The 8,727-nt window shown below is 43.2% G+C and overlaps 1 non-coding gene across 1 annotated transcript; it reads right to left on the bottom strand.

The window, feature by feature from the left end:
• Positions 1–8,364: 8,364 nt before the first annotated feature.
• Positions 8,365–8,451, bottom strand: TRNAS-GGA. The gene has a single exon. It is a non-coding gene; the product is annotated as a tRNA-Ser (tRNA).
• Between the last annotated feature and the right edge of the window lie 276 nt (positions 8,452–8,727).

The raw sequence follows: 8,727 nt of genomic DNA, 5'->3' as shown, positions 1-8,727 counted from the left end.
AGTTCGGCGAAGATAGTGAAATACAAGTGGTATGGATGAATATGAGCAGTAGTAACGGCGCGAGAAAAGTGCTTGTCTGGCGTGCGAGTTGATGGTAGTAATATTGCGGGAAGTAAAGATGCGATAAAACGATAAACAAGCGATGATTGCGGTATTTGGAAACAAGGCCTAGGGATCATACTTTCACTAGTGGACACTCTCAACATTGATCACATAAATAAATAAGTTCTCTTCCTTTGTGCTACATATACTCTTGTTTGATAATGAACACCATTCGTTGTTTAGGGCTACAAGAGCACCTCAATGCCGGAGTTAACAAGCTCCACAACATTCGGCATTCATATTTAAGTAACCTTTAGAGCATAATAGATCTTTGCAATTTAAACCGAGTACTAACATAGCATACACACTCGTCACCTTTACACTATGAAGGGGAATAAATCACATCAATACTATCATACTAATAATTAACTCCACAACCTACAAGAGATTATGATCATAACCTACGCCAAGTACTACACGATGCACACACTGTCACCATTACACCGTGAAGGAGGAATAGAATACTTTAATAACATCACAAGAGTAGCACATAGACAAATAGTGATACAAAGCTCATCATATGGATCTCAATCATGCAAAGTAATTCATGAGATCATTGTATTGGGGTACAGAGAGAGAGATTAACCACATAGCTACCGGTACAGCCCTTAGCCTCGATGGAGAACTACTCCCTCCTCATGGGAGACAGCAGCGTTGATGAAGATGGCGGTGGTGTCGATGGAGAAGCCTTCGCGGGGCACTTCCCCGTCCCGGCGGCGTGCGGAACGAGACTCCTGTCCCCCGGATCTTGGCTTCGCGATGGCGGCGGCTCCGGAAGGTTTCTCGTACCGTGGCTTTTTCGTATCGAAGATTTAGGTCGGGGACCCTTAAATAGGCGAAGAGGCGGAGTCGGAGGGCCGACGAGGTGGTGACACGGTAGGGGGCGCGGCCCGGCCCGGCCGCGCCACCCCGGCGTGTGGTGGCCCGGTGGCCCCCTCTGCGGCTCTCGGGTGTTCCGGAAGCTTCGTGGAAAAATAGGATGCTTGGGCATTGATTTCTTCCAATTCCGAGAATATTTCCTTACTAGGATTTCTGAAACCAAAAACAGCGAGAAAACGAGAAGCTGGCACTTCGGCATCTCGTCAATAGGTTAGTTCCGGAAAACGCATAAATATGACATAAAGTGTGTACAAAACATGTAGGTATTGTCATAAAACAAGCATGGAACATAAGAAATTATAGATACGTTTGAGACGTATCAGGGTACATTGCCCCTATGTGTGGTTTTGGTAATTAATGACAACCTCTATGGACTAATGTTTTCATTGAGTTTATATGAAGGAATATCCCATAGGTACTACTTGTATTCCATATGTTGGATTCAAGTATGTTTTCCATGAAGATTAAGATATACCTTGTGTATTGGCATCAAGATCACCAATTTGAAGATATATATGTGATATGATCAAGAAGAAGAAATGAAGATGGAGTTCTTACGTGGAACTCAATATTAGCCATGCTCTAGCTTATGTGATAAGCAATGAATGATCAAGATCTTGAGTGCTTGATTCCAAGTGAAGAATTCAAGTTATGGCTCTAAGTCGGTGTCATGATAGTCTCATAAGTTGAGCTATGGGTAACTAAGATTTAGAGCATGCAAACAAATGAAGAATTCTATATGCACCTCAAGATAGTATGATAGAGCATGAGAAGATACAAGGTTGACCAATACAAAGAGTGAAGAACAGATTCAAGATTGGTCAACACATGAAGCATGAAGAATATGCCACATGAAGTCATGTGGTATGGTAAGCCTTGTCAATTATGCTTTATGAACTAACCCATCATATATGTGCCCTTGTGTTGTCTATGTGGGTTAGGTATCTTTCCATGGGCATGCATCCAAAGTGAGATTTAATATAGCCCATGAGAGGATGACATCAAGTGGTGATCGTCATCAAGGTTGAGTTGGGCAAGTTCAACTTGAGCATCTCAGGAGGATCATATACTTGAAGCTTGCCGTCCATTTGGTGATAATGGACATGTGAAGATATGCATCAATGGAGCTTTCCCATCATGGTGTATGGGGGAGCATTTGTGAGTCTTCACGAAGTAACAATAATCAAGTGAGGCATTCTGGCTTGAGTGGAGCTTGAAGATTTATTGATGAGGACATCCCAACTACACTACTACCTCCGTCATTACTAGATGAAGACGATGCTGCTGTGAAGCTCAAGTCCAATGAAGTCAGGATTGGACCAATGACACGAGCTCATGCGAAGCTACTCAAACAACAGGTGAACTTGTTCCTAAGTGATACTTTGATCGATGAGACCTTTATACTGCCTAAGTCCTATTACTTATGTATGATCGGGTATGAGGAGGGAGCAAGCATCGCACGAGGAGGAGAGGAGCAGCGGGACAAGAAGTTGGACGTGAAGGCTGGACATGGAGCTGGCCATGAAGCTGGACAAGAAGACATCCCATGGACGCGCGAGGGAGGAGAGGGAGGCATGCGCAAGGGGAGAAGAAGAAGTCTAGGCCGGCGCCAGGCCCGGTCAGACCGGCCGCCACGCCCGGTTCCAGGCCCGGTCCAACCGGGCGCCGACCGAACGCCACGCTTGTGCCAACCGGGCACTATCCATTAAGCCTGGACGCCTAGCCCGGTTCCCACCCGACGCCAGACCCGGTTGAAACCGGATGGCCTGGTCCCAGGCCCGGTCGACCAGCCGTATGACCGGCCGACTCCGAGTCTGTCTCGACCGGATCCAATGCGGGTCGGTTTTCTATGTATCTTTTTGACCCGAGGTCGTCCGAACCCCTATATAAGTACCCGGGACGCCCCAAATTAGGTTCAGACCAGGTTTAAGATAAACCCTAGTTCATAGTTGATTGCTTTGCAACTCTATTGAATCCCTACACCATATTGCCTTGATTTGGTGTAAACTCTGAAAGTCTTGTGTGATCTGCTGTTCCATTGGGAATTAGACGGTTGCAACTTACCGCTTCGTGGTCGGCGGCTACGTGCGCAAGTGTGTGGAGTTGCGAATATCTTGCAGGGTTGAGAGCTGTTGCATTGGCGACAGGGACCAATCGAGAGATCTCGTTGCGTCATACAAGTTATCATCCACTTCATCATCAAGTTATATCCGCTGTGTTCATCCCGTGATCATCATCACCTGACAAGGTATTAACTTGCCAATGCCTACAAGTTGTAGACTAGGGTTTTGTTGGAAGTAGAGGGCAAGTAGATCTCGAGGGTTTCAGCCGAAAAAGTATTCGACTGCTTATGAAAACTAGGGTTGTGTTGACAATGAATCGATCCTCTCTTTGTCTCTCGACTGCCCCTTATATAGGAGGCGGAGCCGAGGGATTCGTATTACACAAGTTTACAGATTCTGGGAGACTCTCTGAGTTCAACCCGTAAAGTTACAAATCTCTGTATTCCTAATACAACTCTATCTTTCCTTAACAACTAATTGGGCTTCTGAACTTCATATTCTTCGACCTGTGGGCCTTCAGTAAACCCCAGGTACCATCTTCGGCAGGCCCATCGGGGATGCCTATGTCAGTAGCCCCCGAGATTTTGCTTGAATCGGAGAATCAGGGAAAATCTCCAACTTTACAATTATCATACAACTTCTTCGAGTTAACACATATCTTTAATAAAGCCGTCGCATATTGTACAGGGGATAATGGTAATTGGGGCTAGTTCATTTGACGGATCGAGTACTAGTTAAGCTGCTCTTGTGGCAATCCGCAAAAACCTACTTCAAGATCACGTCCCTAGACATGATCTCGGGATACTGGCGTAACTCAACATGTGCCGCTTAAGGTCTTACCATATGCCGAGTCCCAGTCATGTTTTATCGGGTACCTAACGCGTCCGTTAGGATTTTTCTTTGTATCTGTTGATATGGAAAAAAGTAGCAAACCGCCGCCAGAGACGGTGCCACGCCGCACAGGACGGATCCGGGGACTTACCTTCGCAAAGTTTTGCGGCATTCAGAGATTATTCGCGACTGAGGCGCTCTGAGAATGTATTGTCGAGTGCCTTTTTCGGCTGATGGAATAGCACATTTGTTCGAGTCAACGGATGACTTGTATATTTTTATCTTGTCTTCCCGATGGGAGTATATGAAGATTTATTTGTATAACTCGAAATATACTCATCATGCTGCTTCTAAATTCTTCGGGCACGCGAACAGCGTTCCCGATGGGAGTAGCCCCCGAGGCTACAGCTAAGTGCTTGTACTTGGTTGTAGGCTCACCGTTTTAACATCTTTATTGCTATATTTTCTCCTTCTCAAATTTTTCCACCTTTATCGGGTGCGCGACCAGCGCTCCCGATGGGAGTAGCCCCCGAGGCTACAGTCGAGTATTTATACTTGGCTGTAGGCTCAACTTGCATTATTGAAGAACTCTATATTTTACCGTTCATGTGTATCTCTTATCAGAAGTATAAACAATGCTTCGATAAGAGTAGCCTCGAGCATATGAACAAATGCTTGTATTTGATCATAGGCTCTCACCTTCTTTTTTATGCTGCACTGAAATCTCCTTCTCGACATTCTTGATAAAATTCTTTATGAAGTAGCCCCCGAGCATTTGAGCAAAAACTTGTGTTTGATCAAAAGCTCTCGAGGTTTCTACTATTCCATTGCTGTCGCCAATCTTCATATACCGCAGCCGAGATTTTCCCGTTATAAAGTGACATCAGTGCTGACGATAGCCACGACCACTTGATAACCCACAAGTATAGGGGATCGCAACAGTCTTAGAGGGAAGTAAAACCCAAATTTATTGATTCGACACAAGGGGAGGTAAAGAATACTTATAAGCCTTAACAACTGAGTTGTCAATTCAGCTGCACCTGGAAAAGCACTAGTAACGAGGGGTGATGTGAAAGCAGCGAGTAATATGAGAGCAGTAGTAACGAGTAACACAGCGAGCGATAGCGATAATATGAGAGCAATGGCACCAGAAAATAGTTGATACTACTTCTAATGACATGTAGGAACGAATATATGATGATGAAAGATGGACCGGGGTTCCCACCTATCTACACTAGTGGTAACTCTCCAATAACAAGTGTTGGGTGAACAAATTACAGTTGGGCAATTGATAGGATTGAAATAGCATTAAGACGGAACATCAAGATTATTAATCATGTAGGCATGTTTTCCATATATAGTCATACGTGCTCGCAATGAGAAACTTGCATAACATCTTTTGTCCTACCAGCCGGTGGCAGCCGGGCCTCTAGGGAATCTACTGGAAATTAAGGTACTCCTTTTAATAGAGCACCGGAGCAAAGCATTAACACCTCGTGAAAACATGTGATCCTCATATCTAAGCCTTCCCCTCTAGTTATCCCAGTTGCTGTCACTCTGGGGACTCGGGTTCCGGACATAGACATGTGCAAACAACTTGTAGATACAATCTAAGCAATAAGTATAGAGCTTAAATCTAAGATCATGCCACTCGGGCCCTAATGACAAGCATTAAACACAACAAGATTGCAGCAACAATAACTTCACAAACTTTATAGATAGACTAATCATAATGTAACAATCCATCGGATCCCAACAAACACAACACCGATTACATCGAGATGAATCTCAATCATGTAAGGCAGCTCATGAGATCATTGTATTGAAGTACATGGGAGAGAGAGTACCAACTAGCTACAGCTAGAACCCGTAGTCCATAGGGGAACTACTCATGGAGCATGATGGAGGCGGTGGCGTCGATGGAGATGGCTTCCGGGGGTACTTCCCCATCCCGGCGGTGTGCCGGAACAGAGATTATGTCCCCCGAATTGGAGTTTCGCGATGGCGGTGGCGCCCCTGGAGTCTTTCTGGAGTTTCATCAATTGGTATCGCGTTTTTTGGTCAGGACGGCTTAAATAGGCGAAGAGGCGGAGTCGGAAGGGCCACGGGGGTCCCACACAATAGGGGACGCGCCCCCCCTCTGGCCGCGCCGCCACCATGTGTGGAGGTCCTGGGCCTCCCCTCTGGTCCCTCCTTCGGTGTCCTGGTCCATCTCGGTGAATTATGATGTTTGGTCTTCGTTTCGTCGAATTCCGAGAATATTGCCCGAACAGCCTTTCCGGAACCAAAAACAGCAGAAAACAGGAACTGGCACTTCGGCATCTTGTTAATAGGTTAGTTCCGGAAAATGCATGAAATCATTATAAAGTGCGAGCAAAACATGTAGGTATTGTCATAAAACAAGCATGGAACATCAGAAATTATAGATACGTTGGAGACGTATCAAGCATCCCCAAGCTTAGTTCCTGCTCGCCCTCGAGTAGGTAAACGATAAAAAGAATAATTTCTGTAGTGACATGCTACTTACATAATCTTGATCATACTATTATAAAGCATATGAGATGAATGCAGTGACTCAAGGCAATGATCTATAGTTGCTAACAAATAGATAACATATAGCAAAACTTTTCATGAATAGTACTTTCAAGACAAGCATCAAAAGTCTTGCATAAGAGTTAACTCATAAAGCAATAAATTCAAAGTAAAGGCATTGAAGCAACACGAGAGAAAGATTTAAGTTTCAGCGAGTTGCTTTCAACTTTCAACATGCATATCTCATGGATAATTGTCAACACAAAGTAATATAATGAATGCAAATAAGCAGGTATGTAAGAATCAATGCACAGTTGACACAAGTGTTTGCTTCTAACATGGAAAGAAGTAGGTAAACTGACTTAACATAAAGTAAAAGAAAGGCCCTTCGCAGAGGAAGCAGGGATTAAATCATGTGCTAGAGCTTTTTAAGTTTTGAAATCGTATAGAGAGCATAAAAGTAAAGTTTTGAGAGGTGTTTGTTGTTGTCAACGATTGGTAGTGGGCACTCTAACTACCTCATCAACCAGACTTTCAAGAGCGGCTCTCATGAAGGACGTTATCTCTACCAGCAAGGTAGATCATCCCTCTTCTCTTTTGTTTACACATGTACTTTAGTTTCATTATTTATGGATGACACTCCTCCCAACCTTTTGCTTACACAAGCCATGGCTAACCGAATCCTCGGGTGCCTTCCAACATTCACATACCATGGAGGAGTGTCTATTTGCAAAATTAAGTTGCTTACCGATAGATCGGGGCAAAACACGTGAAGAGAATTATTAATGCAAGTTGTAATTAATTGGGGCTGGGAACCCCATTGCCGGCTCTTTTTGCAAAATTATTGGATAAGCGGATGAAGCCACTAGTCCATTGTGAAAGTCTATCAAAAGTAAATGACAAGATCGAAAGATAAAACACCACATACTTCCTCATGAGCTATAAAACATTGACACAAATAAGAGATAATAGCTTTTGAATTGTTTAAAGGTAGCACATGAAGTATTTGCTTGGAATGGCAGGAAATACCACATAGTAGGTAGATATGGTGGACACAAATGGCATAGGTTTTGGCTCAAGGTTTTGGATGCACGAGAAGCATTTCCTCTCGGTACAAGGCTTTGGATAGCAAGGTTGTTGGAAGCAAACACAAGTATAAACCGGTACAGACAAAACTTACATAAGAACATATTGCAAGCATTATAAAACTCTACATTGTCTTCCTTGTTGCTCAAACACTTTTACCGAGAAAATATCTAGACCTTAAAGAGACCAATCATGCAAACCAAATTTCAACAAGCTCTACGGTAGTTCTCCACTAATAGGTTTAAACTACATGATGCAAGAGCTTAAACATGATCTACTTGAGAGCTCAAAACAATTGCCAAGTATCAAATTATTCAAGGTAATATGAAGCATTTTCTGTTTCCAACCAAATAACAATGAGTGCAATAGCTTCCAACTTTTGTCATTGAACATTAAAAGTAAGAGCAAAGAACACGAGTGTTCATATGAAAAAGTGGAGCGTGTCTCTCTCCCACACAAGGATTGCTAGGATCCGATCTTATTCAAACAAAAACAAAACAAAAATAAACACACAGACGCTCCAAGTAAAGCACATAAGATGTGACCGAATAAAAATATAGTTTCACTAGAAGAAACCAAATGAGTTCTTAGTCGTAGAATATTATTCTCGTCAGACTTGAACCTAACGAAAATAGGAAAGGTTCATAGAATTTTAGCCCCTTTTCGCGGAACTAAAAGGGCCTTCATCCGTATTTTCTCATTCATGTATCACAAATGGATCTACAGTAGGATTTTTTTTTTTGCTCATTTGTATTTTACGTACCAAAGTAATGAATTTAGAATAATGAATTTCTATCAAATAAAGGTCTTATTGCTTTAATCTATTTGATTTGATACATTGTGGTCGGTAACGTTGGTGAATTAACAGAAACGGAAAGAGAGGGATTCGAACCCTCGGTAAACAAAAGCCTACATAGCAGTTCCAATGCTACGCCTTGAACCACTCGGCCATCTCTCCTACATAAATTATTGACCAGAAACTGAAGAAGGGGATGCCTTGGGCATCCCCAAGCTTAGACGCTTGAGTCTTCTTGAAATATGCAGGGATGAACCACGGGGGCATCCCCAAGCTTAGACTTTTCGCTCTTCTTGATCATATATCATCCTCCTCTCTTGACCCTTGAAAACTTCCTTCACACCAAACTTCTCATAAACTTCATTAGAGGGGTTAGTACTCAAAAAACTTTAATCCACTTTAGCCCTGTAGTGACACATTGCAAGAACTCAATAAAAC

Source organism: Lolium rigidum, chromosome 4 (assembly GCF_022539505.1).
Source record: "Lolium rigidum isolate FL_2022 chromosome 4, APGP_CSIRO_Lrig_0.1, whole genome shotgun sequence".
In the NCBI taxonomy this organism is placed as follows: Eukaryota; Viridiplantae; Streptophyta; class Magnoliopsida; order Poales; family Poaceae; genus Lolium; species Lolium rigidum.
The sequence above is the reverse complement of the archived record's forward strand: the minus strand, read 5'-3'. Positions and strand labels throughout refer to the sequence as shown.